A 22,842-nucleotide genomic window follows, 5' to 3' on the forward strand; every position below is an offset into this window, starting at 1 on the left:
AATCAAATCTTTTTGCAAGAAGTAATTTTGCTCATCAAAAGGTTTTATGAGGAAAATCAATTCTATTATCATATCAATTTATTTTCCTAAGTTATTAATTCTAGGTGATCAATCAAGAATTAATATGAAGAACAAACTATGATGAAGATCTAGAAAGATAATGAATCCTAAATATACAGATCTAATAAATCATAAAATCCCTGTGAAAAACCCTGAACCTAACAAGCAAACTACTCAGACATGTTCAATGAAACACAAATCATCATTCTGAATAATAAGCAATTGAAATTAAAAGAGTAAAGAGGGAGTTTATGAATTCTTCTCTCAAAGCAGTTCAGATCTCTCTCTCCCAAAAGCTCTCAAAATCTCACAGGGTTCCAGAAAATAAAACTTGCTAGAAAATAACTTCTGGGTTTCTAAAACCTAAAAATACTATATATATATCCTAAAACACGTCAGGGACTTGTGTTGCAATTATGGAAGACTTCGGGCAAAATTTGTAAAACTTCCAATTATTAAGACTTGAGTCGGATTGTCTTGGTGTCGACCGATGCTCCTTTGGTGTCGGTCGATGCTGGTCACATGATCAGACTCCAAATTGATTTCTTCCGGTTAAATGCTCCAAAATGATCCAAATCGCTCCATGTCGCTCCTTCCGTGCTAAAATCCTAGAAAACCTGTTAAGACTCTAAAACATCCTAGAAAACAAATCAAAGGACTCAAAAAGCACACTTATATCATGGTTAAAAACCATAAAAACCATGATATATCAACTGTCTAATCTGATTTCTTTGCACAGTCTAGGAGCAAATTTAAAAGTGGTGGCAGCATAAAACAAACTTCCTGCTCCAAAGGTAAAAAAATCGAAGGGTCAAATTTGCAGCACGCAATAATATGTTTCAACGCTACATGTTACGCAAAATTTTCTGTACGATTTCATGTAGTAAACATGACAAGTACTGCAATAAGTCTGAAAGTTAACTGAGTAATAATGAAGATCCTTAAGTCTTGTTCAACACGAACAAAGTTAAAGATCAATTCTTCCAGCCATATGAGTATTTGGGATACATTCTTACCTCATCTTGAGCATATCTCGAAGTAGAATCAGTCCAATCAGAGTTCGGATTAAGGAGTTATTTATTTTAAAAATCATGTGAACTCATGGCTATGCGATTTAGACCTACGAGCATTCAACGGAGGATTACAATCAAGTCAAAATGATTCAAGGTATGAACCAAACTGTTCTGGAATTTTGATCCATTGCGGATCTACAGAGAATTGGAATCACATTGATATCAGTGCATATGTGAAAGATATGGATATTTCAAGTCAGTGAATTTACCCCAGTTCCAGTTTTGCTTCTGAGCCAAAGATCATATTATACAGAACAGCTCAGCAACAACTTAGACACGAAATCAGTTGGAGGATGTCAATGGATCTCTTATGTTTCCAAAAAGCCCAAGAACACAAGATTTGGCCATCAAAATACAAAGTTACGCTTCATTTGCCAAAGGAGGTCAATCTAGTTCTTCACCTGAAGAGCTTTAGGTCCAATTAGTTTAGATGCTTTCAGAATTATGTTTTGCAACCTGGAGTTGTTTCTACTAAGACCAGGGTGAACAAATCATACAACCCATGTTGTTTTTCATCATACAGTTGGACCAAGGAGTCAAAGAGAGAGAAGATCAAGGAAACACTTAATGGGTCAATTCAAGAGCTTATGACCAAAGAGAGCATGAGAAATTTTATTGGAGATGATATCTATCAAGTCCAGTCCACTTTGATCCAAATACAAGCCCAAGAAAGCCCAAAATAATCACTTTATTTTGTGGTCAAAGAGGAGTGACGAAAATAAAGTTCAACTCACCTAGGGAAGGACACCTTGGGAAGGGAAACATGCACCAAGAGTGGGTCTTCATTCAACTTAGTATTTTTAATGTTTTTTTAATTCCAAGAATAATTAATACTTGGCTTTGTTACCAAGTTTTTCTATTCCTATATAAACACATGTAATCTCATTTGAGAAAATCATTCAATCAAGAAATCTTTTATCTTTTATTTGAGAGTTGTAAACTCCCTTTGTTCCTTTTAGAACTTGTTCTTTCTCCTTGGTGGGTTACATCAAAGAGTTTTCCCTTGTTGGGTTACATCAAAGAGTTTTCGGTATATCAAGTGATTCTGCCGCACTTGACGTTGCCATTCATTAGCTGAGGATTGAAGAGTCGTTACAAGAGAGTCTAGGGCACAAGGATTTTCGAGATTTGCCTCACGCCTTGTCATCTGTCTCCGCGAAGCTTCTTTCTAAAGTTCCACCGCCTTGCTTTGTTTGGTTTGTTGTAAGAGAGTTTGGGGCATAAGAATTTTCGAGTTTATCTCACGCCTTATCATCCAGCTTCGCGAGCCATCGGAGTTCTAGGATTATCAGTCTACCTACCTTAGAGTGTCGATTCCTTGGGATAATATCATCAAGTGGTATCAGAGCCCGCTCAAGGACTTTTGGTATTCTTCTAATCAAAATCTTTCATCTCCTCATCTATCCATCTTTTCATATTTTTCTTTTCATCTTCTATATTTTTTAATTTAATTTTGTATTCAGTTGTAGAACAAAAAAAACAAAAAAAAAAGAAAAGGTAAAAAAAGAAGAACCCGTTCTGTTCTACAAAAAAAAAGTAGAACCCGTTCTATTCTACAAAAAAAATGTCTAATGATTGACAAGTTCAAGTACTTATGGGAGAGACGCGACGGTTGTTGAGGATTAAGATGAATGCCCTCTACAATAGGTTGGATGAAGTTAGAGCAGAGGCACAACAGAGACAACCACATATTTTACATCATAGAAGAGAAGGAGATCGACCTAGGCGTCACCTAAATGAAGTAGACGACTACTACAGCCAAAGAGGCAATTCGTCAAGTGAGGGTCAACGGCATCTGAGACGAAATAAAGAGGCTACTGATACTAGGATTTTTGTGTGTATATCCTAGGAGGTTCAATTAACCTTATATGTTGTAGTACTTAAGGTGTCAATCCAAATGGGATGTTGCTAGCAATCAAGATGCAATCAAGCAATCACAAGTCAAGCCAATTCAAAAAGAGTGTTTGTCTAACAATCCTAGAATGATCAGAATGCAAAACGGAAATGAGTTACAAAACTAGAAACAAAAATGTATGACAAGGAGTAAACGTGAGTAAAAAACAAAATCGAGTCTAAACAGGAACTAAATAGCAAGATGAAAAATGGTCTCAGGAATGCAATATCAATCAAAAAGATAGAAGTCCTAAGGATGGGGTAATCGATGTCGGTGGAGTATCCTAGTCTACAGAGTGTTTAACATGCCACAAGCAAACTATCCATAAACAATGAACATCACGACTTAGCTAATCCAATCTCTTGACAGAAGCTACTCAGATTCAACCACTTCCAAACCTAGATCTCGCTAGAGAAACATGATCAAGCAAACATGACAAACAAGTTCATTCACGTCAACAAACATCTTAGACAACTAATCTCTTAGGCTAGGAATGTAAGTCTCTGGCACTAGTTGGTCAGACATTTCTTCGAACACCTTTTGGGTGTGGAAATGTCTAAGACCTAGTTCCAATTGATCAGAGAGAAACTAGTATTTCTAACTCTAGTCCAGAAGGGAATCATACAAATCAAAGCTTAAACACCCTACATCCTAAGATCCTCCACCTAGTCTATCCCATCCCCAAGAACTCTAACACTACTCGGATCTAGAAACCATCATCAATGATACAAACTCAGAAAACATTGAATCAAGCATAGTAAGATAGATAGAAATGGGAAGAACAACTTTGTAGAAGAAATCAAATGCAAAACCTGAATAAATTAAAAGATATCGGGATACAAAGTCTGAGAACGTTTTTGGTGGCTAGGTAAAACCTTAAGAACAAAACGAGAAAAAAGATATCTCCGGCCGAGACTTAACAAAATGTATTTATAGTAAAAACATGTAAATCTCTAAAACTTAAAACGACAAGGTAAAGAGTCAGTTTGGGAATCTCCTGAAGCGTGTGAGACGGAGCGTCTTCCTGACATGTGCGATCGAGTCGGTGCAGCAGGGTGGATCGAGCGACGTCAAGTGATGCGCGTGATGAGTGGCTCGAGACGTGGCTCGAACGGTGGTTCGAATCGGTGGCTTGACTGGTAGTTCGACTGGTGTCTCGACTGGTGGTTTGACTGGTAGTTCGACTGGTGTCTAGACTGGCGTCTCGACTGGTAGTTCGACTGGTGTCTCAACTGGTAGTTCGACTGGTGTCTTGACTGGTAGTTCGATTGGTAGTTCGAGTGGTAGTTCGACTGGTGTCTCAACTGGTGTCTCGACTGGTGAGTTCGGACAGTGGCTCGATTGGTGAGTTCGGACAGTGGCTCGATTGGTGAGTTCGGATAGTGGCTCGATTGGTGAGTTCGGACAGTGGCTCGATTGGTGTGTTTTCGACGTCTCCTGGATACCTGAAATACTCTGAAATGCACAATGTATGCAAAGATGATGCAAGAACTACTTAAATATGCAAAGTGTACAAAAGAGGCTAGAAAATGATGCAAAACAACTAGTTATCCTATCTAAATGCATAACAAATACATGCTAAGAATAAGAAAAATATAGACATATCAACTCCCCCAAACTTAATCTTTGCTTGCCCTCACGCAAACAATCAAGAACAAAGTATGGAAGAGAGGTGTGAAGATGGCGTATCAGAACCTAAAACATGCTGAATAAAACAGTTAGAATCAAGGTCCTTGTTCTTAATTCTATGATACATGGTGAAGGAACTTTATTTCTTTAATCTACACATGCAATCACATCAATCACTCTCTTTAACATTCATTAACAGATATCCGTGAATCAAGCTATGCAATGTCGTCAAACTCATTTGGCTAAGGTAAAAGGTTAGAGACAAGTGAGGTCTTCTTCTCAAGTGGTTCCGTCAATACATAACAAGGTTCTCTCATGAAAAGGAGTCGAGCTTAAGAGAAGGATAAAGGTTGAGACCAACTGATATATACAAGAGTAGTACCCTGTCTACCCGAAGGTCCCAAAGAAACTTAGCTCTAACATTCTAACCCCGGAGGTGGTCCTATCTCTACCCTTCATCAATATCTCTTCTCAAACCCATTCTTTTATTATTTGCACTTAGTCTTAGGAGGCGTTCACTTCTTATCATTCTAGCGGATTGGTTAATGTTTATTAACATTGTGGTTCCTTTTCTTTTCTTCCAAGGACTCTAGACATCTTAAGCATTTTTACTTTCTTTTCTTTGTCTAATCTTTTAATTTTATGCCCAGAACCAATAACTCTTTTTACTTTGATTAACCCAAATCATTTTCTAGACTTGTAAACTTTAAAAACATATCCCCTTCCTAAAGACTTTCTACCCTTTACTTTTCCATACCCAATACCTAAAATCGAGTTCTCACCTAGTCCTGATAACGCGAACAAGAACTACACAGGATCCTACTCTTGTTGGTTAGAACCTAACACTTTCTAACAAGCTCAACTCGGAAAAGGCCTGACACTCAAGAATACAATTGGCTTGAAAGAACGGTTGGTTAAGGGTGCGGGGTACTGTTCCAAAGATGGGAATCAGCTACTTGGATTGACAAGGGTGGTAAAAATGTGAAAGAAAATCCAAGTATGTATATGGTATCCATGAGTTCGACTTCAATGCATAACAAGGTAATTGCAAGTCAGGATTAGGTTCAGATAGATAGGGAATGACGTCAATTCAAAACATGCTTCAATCTTACATTTCAAGTTCAATCAACAAGCATCAAAGAACTAATAACAAGGGTCTTGATCCTATCCTATTGAATCCAGCATGCTAACGAGGTTACAATCATCATCAACCTATATGCTAAGTGCAACAACGCTATATGAATAACACTAGGCTCAATCCTAATATGCAAATGCAAACTACATGAACACTCTATTTTTGTGAAAATTTTCGAAATTTTTTCAAATTTTTTGTTTTTTTTTCAATGCAAATAGATGGATGCAAACTCAAACATGATATGATGCAAAAACTTGAAATAAGAATCACAAAACACAACATCAGATACATCATCTCAAACCCTCCCCCAAACTTAAATTACACAGTCTCGTGTGTAAGAAAACTTTGCAGAAGGATTTAAGAATCACAACACAAACAATGCATGAATGAAATGGTATATACAAAGGAAAGGTAGGAGTACCTCAGTAGTAGAAGAAGGAGTCGGTGCTACTCGAGCGAGAGGGTCCTTGGTTCCAGTCGAGTGAGATGCAAAATTCCAGAATCACCTTGATGTCAGATTGTTGAGAAAGAATGTCGGTTCTCTGGGGATGAAGGTGGTGACTCAAGCGAGACGTAGTTGGTGGGTCAAATCATCGGGATGTTGGTGCCAGTCGAGTCGAACAGGGGTGACTCGAGGTATGCTACACGACGTCGGTCGAGTGGGACAGTATTGGCTCGAACAGAACATGTGAGAAAGTGAAACTTGGTATTTATGGTGGGTGATGATAAATGAGATGATATGAAGTGATGATGAACAGGTGGAATGCAAGGAGTTTCAATTTTCCTTATGCTGTTGTAGTATAAGAGATGTCAATCCTAAATGAGTGTTATGAAAGCAATCAGGTTATGAATATTTGTCTAAGTCAAGCCAAATATGTAGGATGTTTGTCACTAACACCCTAATGATGAATGTAAAATGCAGAATGTAAAAGCTTATAAAACTAGATGCTAAAAGTAAAGAGAACAGGATGATCTAAACAACAATGCAATGGAACAGAAATAGAAATTATAGTAATGAAAGTAATAAACTAATGCAAGGCAAATAATGAACAGGAAACTAAATGAATGTAACAGAAAAGCAACTAAAATGAAATAGGAATTGAAACAGGACAAACACAAAGCATAAACAAGAATTCTGGGGATGAGCTCGAGCAAGCACTCGATCGAGTGTGGGATCGAGTACAGGGTCGAGTCAGACAAATGCGAGAAACAGAGCAATGCAAACAAAACAGAGCAAGACAAAAGTAAATCAAAAAACGACCAAACAACAGGATTTAGACTAAGAAATCAATAGACAAGGAAGGTCTTGAGGAGGGATTCATGGGCTGGACTAATGATTAAGGTCATCTAACTTGGTCAACAAATCTCAATCAACTTGAGCTAATCTCTAGACAATGATCTCCTAGAACATGTTAATCCACTCTCATGGCAAAAACAATCAAGCTCATATATTTATAGACTTGTTCTCACAAAGCAAAGAACTTATACAAGCAAGCATTAAGCAACAAATCATTTATGTCAAAAATCAAACAAGACATCTAATCTCTTAGCATGCCTAATGATAATCTCTAGATCTAGCCTTATCTTGCAACCTAGACATTGGTGTGATGCTAAGAAGCTTAAAATCAAATCCTACCCTCTCAGTTATAGGATCAGCATAGAGTACATCTAGCCTAGAAGAGATCTATAACAATCAAGCTTGACCTAGCTAAACAAACCTTAACCACAATCCAGCCTAACCCATCCTCAAGATCCTAAGCAACTACTCACAAATGCTAAACATGATGAACAAAGTCATTAACCCAGAAAATAACAAAACTTGCATCATTAGAAAGATAAAGCAGAGATCTACAATATTGAAGAAGGAATCAAACTCGAATTCCTTATAATTTGAGAGTTATTGAACAAACAAGTATGAAGAAATCTCTTGTTTTCTCCTTTAAAAGTAGAACAAAATCTAAGAAATGTAAAAAGCAAAAAGCATAAATTCCCAAAAGGGTAAAAACTAGGTTTATAGATTTTCTCCAAGGTGGCTCTCCTGGTGGCTGAAGGGTGCAAGGCCCTTTTATAGAAAAAGTAGTGGAAACCCTAAAAATGCTAAAAGACAAAATAGCTAGGCGGCTCGGTCAACTCGACCTGGTGCTCGGTCGAGTGACCAATCGAGTTGGCTCTCTTGTGCTCCTTCCACTCGGTCGATTCCTTCTCCGCACACGGTCGAGTGGAACTCCGGACGCTTGATTCTTCACCTCTAACTCCCTTGCTTTCTTCTCTTGATAGCTTCACTCCTCTTCAGCATTGCTTCCATGCTCCTTAGGCTCCAAAATCACCTGTTTATGCAAGAAAATATGCAAATGCAATGCAACTATACTCTAATGCATGAATAGTCCTAAAAGCTATGCAAATATGGTGAAAAAGGATAGCAAAAGATGCAAAAGATGTGAATATATTAAGGGAAAACAGGGTAAAATATATGAACATCAACACCCCCAAACTTAGTCTTTGCTTGCACTCAAGCAAATAAACAAGACAATCAAGAAGGTAAGTGAGGTTTGAAAGTGGGATCTCAGCTCCTAAAGCTTGCCAATAAACTAGCTAGAATCAATGTCCAAGTTACTAGTACTATGATGCAAGTTGAATGAGCTGTACTTAAAGATTTTAGACAAGCCTATCACAACCTTTACTGATTTGAGCCTTAGATGTCCACATGCATTCAAATCAACCATTTTCTTTAACATTCATTAATCAAGAACATGAATCAATCTTATGCAATGCTTAAACTCATTTGGCTTGGTAATAAAGGTTTTGAGACAATGATGGTCTCTTTTTAGAGTGGGGCTTATCAATATCAAGGTTCTCTCATAAAAATTGGATTGAGCTTTAGAAGAATGCTAAAGGTAAGATCACTTAGACACATACAAGAATAAAACCTTCTCTACCCAAAGGTACCCAAAGTGTTTATCCTATCAATCTAATCCCAAATTGTCCTAGTTCTACCCTTTAACTTCAACTTTTCTCAAATACCCTTTTCTCTTTTGTTTTTAAGCCTTAGGAGAGGTTTCTTATTTGATCTTTCTAGTGGAATGGGAGATTCTTACTTATTTGCTATGGTTCTGTTTTCTTCTTATTCTTAAGACATAAAAGCATTTTGATATACTCTTCTTTTTCTTTCTTTCTTTTCTTTTACTGGAACCATCTTTAAACAATATTATACTTCCCATTCTTTCACTAGACTTTGATTTTACTTAAACACATTCCCCTCCTAAAGACTCTAACCTTTTCTTTCTCTTTTCCTCTTTTCTTTTCTTTCTTTTTCAAACAACCAAGTCCCAAACCCAACAATGAAATCACCTAGTCTTATCTAGTTTGGAAAATGCAAACTAGAACTACACAAGACATTATTCTTGTCAGTTGAAACCTAACACTTTCTACCAAGCTCAATCTCAAAATAGGCCTTACACACTCAAGAATAAACATGGCTTGAAAGAAAGGTTGGTTAAGGGGTAGGGAAACTGATTTTAATGGCAATCAGCTACTTGGATCAACAAGAGTGGTAAAAGGAAAAAGATGATCCAAATATGTATATGGTATCCATGAGTTTAAAGCAATGCACAAGTTGATAATTGAAAGTCAATATTAGGTTCTTATAAATAGGAAATGACATCAAATCACAACATGCTTCAATTTAGACCAAGTGCAATGCAAGAATTCAAGGCTTGGTTTATTCTTATTCTTCTAACTACTCAACTAGCATCAAAGTACTATTAACTTGGGCATTGATTCTAGTTTAGTTAATTAAGCAAGCTAACAAGGCAAAACTCATCATAGATCCCTAATGCAAATATTAAACAGTCCTACATGAAACATGCTAAACAAGATCCTAATATGCAATGCAAACTACATGAACACTCTTTTTTTATAAAGATTTTTGCAAAACAATTTCAAATTTTTAGGGGTTTTCTATGCCTTAGATGCAATGCAAATACTAACATGATTATGCTAAAAATTTGAAATAAGAAAACAAAACACAACATCAAATACTATCTCAAACCCTCCTCCAAACTTAAATTACACAGTCCCTGTGTAAGAAAAATTTGAAAGAGGATTCAAGACTAAAAACAAGATGAAACTAGACAAAAGAAAACTAGAGATGCAATGGTATTTACAAAGGTAAGGTGATAGTGGTACCTCATGGATTGTGGAAGAAGCTATCTACATTCTCATTCATGCTCTCATATGTGTAGTTGGGGTCTTGTGGTTGACTTGGAGGTGGTGAAGGAGGCAACTCGACTATGGCCATCGACTGGTACTCGGTCGAGTGCACGGTCGAGTGGGGGGGTCGAGTTGGCTGTCGAGTCTCCTTTTCTTCTTCTGTTTTGACTCCCTTGCTTCCCTGATTATGAAAACACCAAAACAAATATCAAAATAACAAAATCCTAATCATTATGTACAGGGATACCTTAGGGACTTCCTCCCTAGTGAGCTTGTTTAAAGTCACTAAGCTTGACTTCTTCTAGTTCTTCAAGCTTGGGGGGCATCTTTGAGAAGCATTGTATTCTTCTCATGTTTCTCCTTTTCTCCCTAGTATTTCTTAACTCTCTGACCATTGACTGTGAATTCACTACCATCCTTGTTTAGAAGTGTGACAGCTCCAAATGGTAGAATCTCCTTTATTTCAAAAGGACCTCCCCATCTACTTTTCAACTTTCCAGGAAATAGCTTGAGCCTTGAATTGAAAAGCAAAGCTTGGTCTCCAGCCTTTAGATCCTTAGTGAGAATTTTCTTGTCATGGAAAGATTTTGTCCTCTCCTTGTAGATTTTGGAGCTCTCATAAGCTTCCATTCTGATTTCTTCAAGCTCATGCAAGTCAAGGCTTCTCTTAGCTTGTGCTGTCTCTATATCCAGGTTCAAAAGCTTAATTGCCCATAAAGCTTTATACTCAACCTCAACTTGAAGGTGGCAAGACTTTCCATAGACAAGTTGGAATGGGGTTCTTCCTATTGGTGTCTTGAAAGCTGTTCTATAAGCCCAAAGTGTTTCATCAAGTTTGCTAGACCAATCTTTTCTTGTTGCTCCCACTATCCTTGATAGAATGCCCTTGATTTGCTTATTTGACACTTCAACTTGCCCACTTGTTTGAGGGTGATAATCAGTTGACACTTTGTGTTTAACCCCATATTTCCTTAGCATTCCTTTAAAGATTTTGTTGATGAAGTGTGTCCCTCCATCACTAATCACAACTCTTGGAATTCCATACCTAGGGAAAATTATGGTCTTGAATAGCTTTAGAACCACCTTGTGATCATTAGTAGGGCTGACAATAGCTTCTACCCATTTGGAGACATAGTCCACTGCTACTAGTATATAGACATTCCCATTTGAAGGAGGATTAAAAGGTCCCATGAAGTCAATTCCCCACACATCAAATATCTCAACTTCAAGAATTGGATTTTAGGGCATCTCATTCCTTCTTGTAATATTCCCCATTCTTTGGCAACCATCACACTTTGTGATGAACTTGTGGGTGTCCTTGAATAATGTAGGCCACCATAAACCAGCTTGTAAGACTTTCTGGACTGTCTTGAAAGTTGCAAAATGTCCTCCATAAGCAGAACCATGACAATGTCCTAATACTCCTTCAACTTCATTCTCTGCTATGCACCTTCTAAACAGTCCATCTGATCCCTTTTTGTATAAGTAAGGTTCATCCCAATAGTATCCATTGATGTCTTTGAGGAGCTTCTTCTTTTTATAGGGATCCATGTCTGCTGGAATTTCTTCACACACCTTATAATTGACTATGTCAGCATACCAAGGTAGATCCTCACTTTCAAGTGCCATCCACTCCTCCATCTCATCCTGCTCGATCGAGTGCCCAAACATACTCGATCGAGTGCTTGTTCGAGTAGTTGGTCGAGTTGGAGGCCGAGTTATCCCACTTTGCATCAGTTTCTCCTCAGACATTGAATCATCAATTGGAATCTCCTCCTCTATCCTCATTCTGGACAAATGATCAGCTACTACATTCTCTATTCCTTTTTTATCAACTATTTCCATGTCAAACTCTTGAAGAAGCAAAATCCATCTCAACAACCTTGGTTTAGTGTCCTTCTTTGAGTAGATGTGCCTCAAAGCAGCATGATCAGTGTACACAATTACCTTGGATCCCACTAGGTAGCTCCTGAATTTTTCAAAGGCAAACACCACTGCAAGAAGCTCCTTCTCTGTTGTTGAATATCTTCCTTGAGTTTCATCCAAAGTTCTACTCGCATAGTGAATCACATGCAGCTTCTTGTCTTTTTTCTGGCCAAGAACTGCTCCTACTGCAAAGTCTGATGCATCACACATAATCTCAAATGGAAGATCCTAGTTTGGGGCCTGGACTATTGGGGCTGATATCAAGGCAGCTTTGATCTCCTTGAAAGCTTTCAAGCAATCTTCATCAAAGTTGAATTCAGTCTCCTTGCAAAGCAACCTTGTTAATGGCCTAGCTATCTTTGAAAAATCCTTGATGAACCTTCTATAGAACCTAACATGACCAAGAAAGCTTCTTATATCCTTAACTGTCTTTGGTGGTTGAAGTTGAACCATGACTTCAATCTTTGCTTTATCAACCTCAATACCCTTCTCTAAAATCTTGTGACCAAGGACTATCCCTTCTTCAACCATGAAGTAACACTTTTCCCAGTTTAAAACTAGATTTGTCTCCTCACATATCTTTAATACCCTGCATAAATTATCAAGACAAGAAGAGAAAGAGTTTCCATAGACAGAGAAGTCATCCATAAAGACTTCAAAACTTCCTAAATAAGATCAGAGAAGATTGACATCATGCACCTTTGAAAGGTAGCTGGAGCATTACATAATCCAAATGGCATCCTCCTATATGCAAAGGTACCATATGGACATGTGAATGTTGTCTTCTCTTGATCATTAGGATAAATAGGAATTTGGAAAAATCCAGAATATCCATCCAAGAAACAGTAATGGGTATAATTGGCTAATCTTTCCAACATTTGATCAATAAATGGAAGAGGAAAATGATCTTTTCTAGTAGCAGAATTAAGCTTCCTATAATCAATGCACATTCTATGTCCTGTTATAGTTCTAGTGGGAATTAATTCATCATGATCATTCTTAGTAATTCCTCCCTTTTTTGGGACACAATGCACTGGTGAAACCCAAGTACTATCTGAGATAGGATAGATCACACCAGCTCCAAGCAACTTAAGAATCTCCTTCTTTACTACTTCCTTTAGGTTTGGGTTAAGTCTTCTTTGAGGTTCTATGCTAGAATAAGATTCATTTTCAAGATGAATTATATGCATGCAAAGACTAGGTGAAATTCCTTTAATATCATCCAAAGAATAACCAATAGCCTTCCTAAATTTCCTTAACTCAGCTACTAGCAAATCAAGCTCTTCACTTTTAAAGTTAGCATTCACTATTACAGGATAAGTAGAGTTTTTACCTAGAAAAACGTACCTTAGCCCAGATGGGAGAGGTTTAAGTTCTACCTTTGGTGCTTTCAGCTCAGACCAATCATTTGTAGAAGATTCGGCATTGCACTCGGTCGAGTGGTGTTGCTGCTCGGTCGAGTATGTGCTCAAGTTGGTGGTCGAGTGGGAGGTCGAGCTCTTTGTTTCTGCTACCTGCACTGACCAGACTTCCTCTCTTAATGCTGGCAGCCTCTCAAAAACCTCTGGGTGGTCCGATTCTCTACTGGAGTCCAGTATTTCTTCATAGGCCTTGGTTTCTTTATGGATGAACCCTTCCTCTCCACTTTTGGTCAAAACAGTTCTAAGGTGATCTTGTTCTGCTAGCTCTTCCATCGATTCTCCTGCTAACTCGTCCAACTCTTCAACCCAAAAGACTTGTCCTCCAATTGTTGGTTTCTTCATAGCCTCTACAATGTCAAATGTCATTTTGAGGTCCTCTCCCAAGTTGAGATCAATCTTCCCTTGTCTCACATCAATTATTGCTCCTGCTGTATCTAGGAAAGGTCTTCCCAAGATCAAATGATCTTTTGGTTCTTCATCCATTTCCAAGACTACAAAGTCTGTTGGGACTTCCACTGCTCCAACCCTAACTGGTAGATCCTCCAAAACACCATGTGGTAGTCTTATTGATCTATCAGCTAAGATCAGGGATATGTTGCATGGCTTATACCTTGTAAACCCTAGGCGCTTAGCAACTGATAGGGGCATTAGGCTTACTGAGGCTTCCAAATCACAAAGGCATCTGTTGAAGGTTAAAGGGCCTATAGAGCAAGGTAGAGTGAAGGAACCAGGATCTCTTAGCTTTTGAGGGTTCACTTGCTTTTGGATTATGGCACTACACTCATGGCTAAGAATCACCATCCCTTGAACTTCTTTGATGCTTTCCATCACAGCATTTTTCAAGAATTTTTGGTAAGGAGGGATCATCACAAAGACATCTATTAGAGGCATCCTAAGCTCAATCTCTCTAACTTGTTTGTCAAACAATGCTTTGTATTTTTCAACCATCTGCTTCTTAAATCTTCTTGGGAAAGGTAGTGGAGGCTTGTAAGGAGGAGGAATGAATCAGACTTCTTTTTCTTTGGTGGTAGCTGGCTTATCTTTCTCCTGAGAAACTGCTCGATCACCTGCTCGATCAGTCACTCGATCGTGTGCCTGGTCGAGTGGCTCATCGAGTTCAGTCGCTTCCTTATTCTGAGTCTCTTCTTGTTGAAAATCCCCCCCAACTTGGCCTACACTGTCCTCAGTGTCTGGTAAAGCTCCTTGTCTTGGTGGTAAAACTCTCCCACTGCGGAGATTGATAGCATTAGCAGACTCTATAGAGTGCATAATAGCTTTGCCCTTGTTTTGGTCTTGCTTTGGGGAAGAATTCATTCTGGTTTCCATAGTCTCAATCCTGGAAGTCAGTGTGTCAAACTTGGCATGTAGTTCACTGTATATGGTTTCCATCCTTTGTTTTATCTCAACAAATTTGTTTGCTGCCTCAAGCTGCCCATTGGATTGCCCAATAAACATTTGTTGCATCATAGCTCTCAAGTTTTGTTCCTGGCCTTGGTTAGTCTGAAACCCTGGTGGGGGACAAAATTAAGGCTGGAACACTTGATGTTGCTGCTTGGGTGCATAGTTGTTTTGTTGCTGAGGCTGTTAAGGTGGGTAGACTTGATCTTGAGGATTGGCCACATTATTGCTTCTATAGGAGAGGTTGTTGTTCTTAAATCCTCCTCCTTGATTGTAACCTTTGAATCCTCCTTAGTTCTGCATGTAGCACAACTCAGCAAACTCCCTATCTCCATCTTGAACTGGAACCTCTTCTTCACCAATGAAATGTATGGTCTTTTGTTGGCTGAGGAGAATCATGTCAAGCTTCTCATTGACCATCTTCAAATCCTTCTTGTACTTCTCCTCTTGATCATTGGAGGTGAACCTTACTGTTCTGTCATAGTCTTCATTATAATTCCCATCTGATTGAGCAAGATTCTCTACCAATTCACATCCTTCTTCCACATTCTTGTTGAGGAAATTTCCATTGGAGGCTGTATCAAGAAGCATTCTTATCTTAGGTAGGACTCCTCTATACAAGGTACTGAGCAAGGACTCATTGCTGAAACCATGGTGAGGACATTGAGTTTGGAAACCTTTGAATCTCTCCCATGCCTCACAAAAGGTTTCATTATTCCTTTGAGCAAAACCAGAAATCTCATTCCTCAACCTAGCAGTTCTTGCATTGGAGAAGAACTTGGCTAGAAAAGCTTTCTTGCAAGCATTCCATGTGGTTATTGCTCCAGTAGGAAGAGTCTTATCCCAGAGATGAGCTTTGTCTCCAAGGGAAAATGGGAATAGCCTTAACTTGAAGCCATCTTCACTCACATCATTGATTTTAGTGAGTCCACAAATCCTGTCAAACTCATCAAGGTGGTCTAGGGGATCCTCCATTGGCAACCCATGGAATTTGTTGGCTTGAATCATAGAGATCAGTCCACTTTTGATCTCATAATTATCATTTAGATCATTGTATGAACACTCTATTCACTGACTGAGTTCAGCAAGCTTCTTGGCAGTTTCCAGAGAACCGCTAGCTTGACACTAAAGAAGTTGTTGCATCATTTGCTTCATTTCTTGATCAGGAGCTGGAGTAGGCTGAACTGGTTGAGGGCGGAATCCTGGTGGTGGTCCTGAGGGAGCCTGATAACCTTGCTGGAATTGCTGTTTAGGCACAAATCCGTGATTGTAAGGCACAAAAGGTTTCTATTGACCTTGTTGTTTCTGTTGAGGAGGGTACACTTGATCCTGTGGATTTGCAACGTTGGTGCTCTGGTAAGACAAGTTGGGGTTCGTCATATAGGGGTTGTAACCCTTGATGTATCCACCTTGATTCTGGATGTAGCTGATTTCTTCAGACTGCTCACCCTCCCCATACTGAACTTGAAAAGGGTCATCCTGAGATACAAAATGGACAATCTTCTGCTGACGTAGCAAGAGACGATCAAGCTTGTCATTGACATTCTTAAGGTCCCTCTTGTACTTCTCCTCAGACCCAACGTCACCTCTAACTGTGCGGTCATAGTCTTCATTGTAGTTGCTGTCAGACTAGGCGAGATTTTCAACCAGTTGCCATCCTTCATCAACGTCTTTGTTCAGGAAGTTACCGTTAGAAGCAGTGTCAAGCAGCATGCAAATTTTTTTAAGTACACCACGGTATAGAGTGCTCAGCAGTGACTCGTTGCTGAAACCATGATATGGACACTGGCTCTAGTAACCCTTGAAACGCTCCCAGGCTTCGCAGAATGATTCTGAGTTTTTCTGAGTGAAGCTGGAGATTTCATTCCTGAGACGTGCTGTTCTGGAGTTGGAGAAGAACTTGGCCAAGAAGGCTTTCTTACAGTCGTCCCAAGTGGTGATAGATCCCTTGGGAATATTTTTCTCCCATTGATGAGCTTTGTCTGCCAGGGAGAATGGGAAGAGTCGCTGATATCTTGTGTTTCTATGTAATTTTAGAGCTTAATTTTTCATTGTTTTGTGCATATTCATGAGAATTTAGGTTGTTTAGGTTGCATTTTGCATCAAGTTTGTTATCTAAGTTGGTGGAGTAGTGATGTACAAGGAAAGTGTGCTTTGGAGCCAAATAAGTCAATAATTAGCAATATAATGGAAGACACACATTTGGATGCACACAAGATGATTGATGATTCGGAACCAGTCTGCAGTCCCTCAAAGATCGACTCGTATAAAGACCTGTCCTTGGGATTTAGCTCCAGAGTTCTTCACCTAAGTTATTGGAAATTGAGTAAGATTTGCAATGGAGGTGATTTCAGGCCAATCAGATATGCGTGTAAAGAGTTATACCTGTTTGAGTGAACATATATACAGCCAGAGTGAAGACAGGAGCCACCAGCGGCCAAGACCATCGGCCAAACCATGGCCGTGGGAGACCATCGAGCACCACCATCGGCCAAAAGCCAACCGATTGAACTCACTTAGACCACGTACAGGAGACACCAGCGGCCAAGAGCAGCGGCCAAGTGATGGCCGATTGAAGCAATCGGTCAAGGCCATCGACCAAGAGTCGGCCGATTGAACTCTCCACGCCACGGACAGGAGCTACCAGCGGCCACCACCATCGGCCAAGTCATGGCCGATGGAGCCAAGCGGCCTCACCAATCGGCCAAGACCATCCCGCATCCGCCTTATTCCACACTTGTTTTAGCTTTAACCCGGGTTTGACCCGGTCTGTTTTTGGTTGACCCGGGTTCCCTTCTATTTTCCTATAAATACATTAACCCTATTAAGGGTAGACTTATCTTTTGCTTAGCTTTTGTTTATATCTTGTTTAGCAGCTTTTAGGGTTCTTAAACTTTCTTACTCTTGGTTTGTTGGATGATTGAGTACTTCTAAGTTTTTAATATCAAGTTCCTCTTTTATATTCTCTAATCTACAATCTCTAATTATGATTTCACAAAGATCAAACCCATTTCTTTGTGTGATCATAACTATGAGGGAGTAGATCCTTTAGAACTTTTGGCTTGGTAGATTAGGGAGATAGATGTTGATCTTTGATGTCTAGGGATTTATTTATGTGATTCCTATCTTGTTTAGTGTTAATAATGCTAGATAGGCTTGATAATGCTTGAATCTAGACATTAGGATTTCCATGCCCATAAGGTGTTTGATGAAATTGATGATTAGGGTGCTTAGTGGTATTTAGACTTGTTTATAATGCATGCTTACATTGTGATTATCTTTGAAAATTGTTGATTATCACTTGATTAGCATAGGATCTCTATCATGGAAATGGATTGATTTGAATAAGTGTTCTTAGCCATAGGATTGTTCTTGATTGTTGCTTAGACATCTAGGATTGATTAGCTATCTCCCAAGTCATTAACCTTTCCCAAGGTTCATTTGTTTAATCTTGATTTAAAGTCTGTTCTTAGTTGTGTCCTTGTTTGTTTTGAGTTTGCATTGCTTGAATTTGTTTTGTTTTCTTTCTTTGAATCAGTTTGTTAGTTAAGATTGTTACAATAAACCAATTCCTGTATTAGTTTAGATTAAGCATTCATGTGTATTCCTAGTGTGTTGATCATTGCAAAATGAGGTTTGATAATTTAATTGATAGAAAAGTACTACATCAATTTGGCGTCGTTGCCGATTTGCAATTGCATTTAACCATTAGGATTTCATCTTTGCTTGAGACTAGGCTATTTAATTTCGAAAATATGATTAGCTTCATGCATCTAGTTGAGATGATGAATTCACTTTTGCTTGTTGTTACTAATTTGTCTTCCTTGATTCTCTTATGCGTTCAAAGGTACTCAAACCAAAATAAGAAGAATGGAAAGACAAGGTCATTCAAGGTATTGGTTGTGGACAATCAAACAAGCATTACTAAAACTCCAAAACCTCAAGTACTGGTAACAAATTCGACTCAACCTCAAGAGAACACATTGACAATAGGAAGCTTTGATGCTCCTTATCATGAGTCAAGATATGGAATTCGACCTCCTCCCATAGAAGCCAATGCTTATGAAATCAAGCCAAGTTTGATTAGATTGATTCAAGGCTCTAAGTTCTTGGGGCTAGCTATAGAAAACCCATATGGTCATTTGGATTCATTTGAGAGGTTGTGTAGTACGTTTAGGATTGGAGGTGTTCCCGACGATAGTATCAAGCTCATTTTGTTTTCATTTTCTCTTGGAGAAAAAGCAGGCCAATGGGAGAGAACTATCCCATCTCATTTGGTCATTTCTTGGGATGATTGTAAGAAGATCTTCCTTCTCAAATTCTACTCCAAGCAACGAACAGCTCAAGTGAGAAATGACATAATGAGTTTTAAGCAAGAAATTCATGAAAGCTTCCATGAAGCATGGGGAAGACTTCAGGGATATAATCGAGAATGCCCACATCATGGATTCAACAAGCAAGCTATACTTTAGTATTTTATATGGAGGAGTTAAAAAGGAGCTCAAATTGATATTGGACATGGCTAGCAAAGGAAGTTTTTCAAACCTCACTATAGAACAAGGAGAGTTGCTTGTTGAGAATTTGGCTCAAAGTGATCAAAGATACTATGAGGAGGACTATGATAGAGTCCCAAGAGAGGGTGGAGACAAAACTGAGGAATGAAGACATCTACACAGCGGTTATAACCAAGCTTATCCACCTTTAAAGCTTCAAGGAAAGTCTTCTATTCAACTTCCTCTTCAAGATAATGAAGTGAGTGCCCTGTTGAAACGAGTTTTAGAAGGTCAAACTAAGGGTTATACAGATTTGAGTAAGAGTTTTGTTGAGCTGCACAATAAGATAGATGGGGTGTAAAATGAACTTGATCATAAGATCATTAGCTTGGCTTCTCATAGGAATATTGTTGATCTTAAGGTAACTCACAACACTTCTACCTCAAATAATTCAAGTGGACTATTACCGGGTGAATCCAAAGCTACCCCCAAGGAGTTTTGCAATGCTATCTTCACAAATAATTTGGATATGGTTGATGAGCATGAGAAAACGGTACAAGAAACTTCTACGCTTTGATATGGTTCTGTAGTTGATAGCAATGGAGAAGAACCAAGGATTTTGAAGGATCAACAAGAAGATGTCAAAGTTGTGAATGTGATGAATGAAGATACTCTACAACTTGCTAATTCTGGTGAAGAAATTTTGGATGGTGAGTGTTTAGACTCTTTATTTGATGACCTCAAAGTAGATTATAGAGAAGAGGATTTGGGTCAAGCAAATAAAGTTATTGACAAGAAGAAGAGGAAGAAGAAACAAATCCACCCTCCCACCATTGTTTCATCTCCTATGACTTTGTGTTTGCATCCCTTGGGGCTTGTTGATGGAGCAATAGAGTACAAAGTGAAGCACAAAAGTCCTTCTTCACCCTTTGCAAGTGTCAAAGCCAGGCTAGATCCCAAATATCAATATGACAAAGATAAGCTTCACGACCTTCTCTCAAGAGTCATCACTATCAACCTCCACTCTCTTTCCACCAATTCAACAGCATCTCAAGTGAGCACTAAAGCTCCTCCTCTCACTCCATTCCCTAAGGTTCACAACTAGGTCCAATGTATGGTCCTAACTTTCCATTGTATATATCATTTGAGTTTTGTTTTCTTTATTTTTGTTAGTCTTTCTCTTGGATTTTTCTTACACCGAGACGGTGTAAATTAAGTTTGGGGGAGAGACTAGCCATCTAACAGTGTGTTTTGTTTTTATCTTCATTTTGTGTGTTGCATTGTTAATAGCTATGTTTTGAGAAAAATAAAAAAATTTTGAAAATTTTCAAAAACCAAAAAACAAATGCATGTAGATTTGCATATTCATTATTGTCTTTAGGATTCAGTCAAAAAGCATTTAGTATGCATTTGCATTTGGGATGATAATGAAGCTACCTTGTAATAGTAGAGTCTTAGGATTGAACCCACAATCCTCATTTATAGTTCATTGGTGCTTGTTTAATCTTTGGGAAAAAATGAAGAATCTAGCTTAAAGCATTGTGTCTCTTGAAAGCATTTTCTTCTAGTGTAAAGCTTGCTTGATCATTGCTGCATCTCTATATTATTTGGACTTTAATTTGATCTTTAAATTATCTTGCATATGGACTATGAATGCTAGCTCATGGAATTTTCATTTGGGTTAACTATCTCTATTGGCCACTCTATTTTGTTTAACCCAATCTCTTGCCATACCTTTGAACCCCAACCTTTTCTTTCAAGCCTTATGTTGATTTGTTGAGTGAGACCTCCTTGTTGATAATGCTATAGGTTGTGAAACCTTGAGAGTATTGAGAATGACAAAGAACTGGCTCTTGTTTTAGCTAGGTTTGGAATCTTTAGAAATAGCTAATAGGACTGGTTTTGAAAGAAATAGGTGGTTAGAATTTTGATTTGGGTAAAGGTTTGGAAACAAGAGAGATTAAGGGGGGGGGGGGGAAAGAAAGAATTACTTGGTCAAAAGAAAAGAAAAGATTTATCTCTATTGTTAAGTTTGATTAAAAGCTCTAAGTCTCTTAAGAAGAAAAAGAGAAAGAAAAGTCTAGCTGATGTCTCCTAGAAAAGTTTCATAAAAAAAAAAAAAGAGAATGCTAAAGCATAGTTTAATAAGAATGGGAGTTCATCAAAAGAAGTTTCAAAGAAGTTAAAAAAAAAAAATAGGAGCTTATATTTAAAGTGAAGCCTTAGAGATATTCAAAAGTTTAAGACCATAAGTAAAGAAGAGAAGGGGTTTAAGTTGAGTTTATGGGTTAGAAAGAAAGAAAAGAAGGATGAGAAAAAGGGTAGAAAAGCTTCTAGGTGGGGAGAACATCAAGAGCTAAGCTTTGTATGCCCAAATTATTCTCAGTCTTAGATTGGTTTCATAACTGTCTAGCATTCCTATTTGTTTGAGAGTAAACCACCCAAAAACACCATTGCCAACCACCTTTTTATAAAAAAAAGCCTTTCCCTTAAACCAATTGAGCTTGATTTAGTTTCCATTTGCAAGATCACACCAAACACTTTAATGAATGTGAAAGAGTTGTTCAATAGGATTGCAAGTCTTTACCAATAGATAGAAGGTGAACTAGAGTGGTGCATTGTGATAAGCATAGAAAAATATTTTTAAGGACTTTGATTGATCCTAGCACCATTGAATTACATTTAAGGACTATGGTTTGAATCCTTTGTCTCATGCTCTTAGGTTCTGAGTCCCATTTTTAAACCTCTCTCTCTCGTTTTCCACTTGTTTTTTTTGCTAGAGGATTAGCAAAATATAAGTTTGGGGGAGTTGAAATCTTGTGTTTTTATGTAATTTTAGAGCTTAATTTTTCATTGTTTTGTGCATATTCATGAGCATTTAGGTTGTTTAGGTTGCATTTTGCATCAAGTTTGTTATCTCAGATGTTGGAGTAGAGATGTACAAGGAAAGTGTGCTTTGGAGCCAAATAAGTCAATAATTAGCAATATAATGGAAGACACACATTTGGATGCACACAAGATGATTGATGATTCAGAACCAGTCTGCAGTCCCTCAAAGATCGACTCGTATAAAGATTTTTCCTTGGGATTTAGCTCCAGAGTTCTTCGTTTAAGTTATTGGAAATTGAGTAAGCTTTGCAATGGATGTGATTTCAGGCCAATCAGATGTTCTTGTAAAGAGTTATACCTGTTTGAGTGAACATATATACAGCCAGAATGAAGAAAGGACCCACCAGCGGCCAAGAACATCGGCCAAACCATGGCCGTGGGAGACCATCGAGCACCACCATCGGCCAAAAGCCAACCGATTGAACTCACTTGGACCACAATCAGGAGACACCAGCGGCCAAGAGCAGCGGCCTAGTGATGGTTGATTGAAGCCATCGGTCAAGGCCATCGACCAATAGTCGGCCGATTGAACTCTCCACGCCACGGGCAGGAGCTACCAGCGGCCACCACCATCGGCCAAGTCATGGACGATGGATCCACGCGGCCTCACCAATCGGCCAAGAACATCCCGCATCCGCCTTAGTCCACACTTGTTTTAGCTTTGACCCGAGTTTGACCCGGCCTGTTTTAGGTTGACCCAGGTTCCCTTCTATTT

The 22,842-nt window shown here is 38.6% G+C and overlaps 1 long non-coding RNA gene and 3 other non-coding genes across 4 annotated transcripts; 3 read left to right on the plus strand and 1 right to left on the minus strand.

Annotated features, from left to right (window-relative positions):
• The first annotated feature begins 2,027 nt into the window (after nt 1–2,027).
• LOC147945758 (uncharacterized) lies at nt 2,028–3,052 on the plus strand. The gene is made up of 2 exons (XR_015596726.1): nt 2,028–2,499; nt 2,597–3,052. It is a non-coding gene; the product is annotated as an uncharacterized LOC147945758 (long non-coding RNA).
• Nucleotides 3,053–15,391: 12,339 nt separating this feature from the next.
• LOC147945759 (small nucleolar RNA R71) lies at nt 15,392–15,498 on the plus strand. Its single transcript, XR_015597798.1, has one exon. It is a non-coding gene; the product is annotated as a small nucleolar RNA R71 (small nucleolar RNA).
• Nucleotides 15,499–16,513: 1,015 nt separating this feature from the next.
• Nucleotides 16,514–16,620, plus strand: LOC147945760 (small nucleolar RNA R71). The gene has a single exon (XR_015597847.1). It is a non-coding gene; the product is annotated as a small nucleolar RNA R71 (small nucleolar RNA).
• A 2,470-nt stretch (nt 16,621–19,090) lies between these two features.
• LOC147945761 (small nucleolar RNA R71) lies at nt 19,091–19,195 on the minus strand. Its single transcript, XR_015597904.1, has one exon. It is a non-coding gene; the product is annotated as a small nucleolar RNA R71 (small nucleolar RNA).
• Nucleotides 19,196–22,842: the final 3,647 nt, after the last annotated feature.

This window comes from Camelina sativa, chromosome 4 (genome assembly GCF_030686135.1).
Source record: "Camelina sativa cultivar CO46 ecotype springtype chromosome 4, ASM3068613v1".
NCBI lineage: Eukaryota > Viridiplantae > Streptophyta > Magnoliopsida > Brassicales > Brassicaceae > Camelina > Camelina sativa.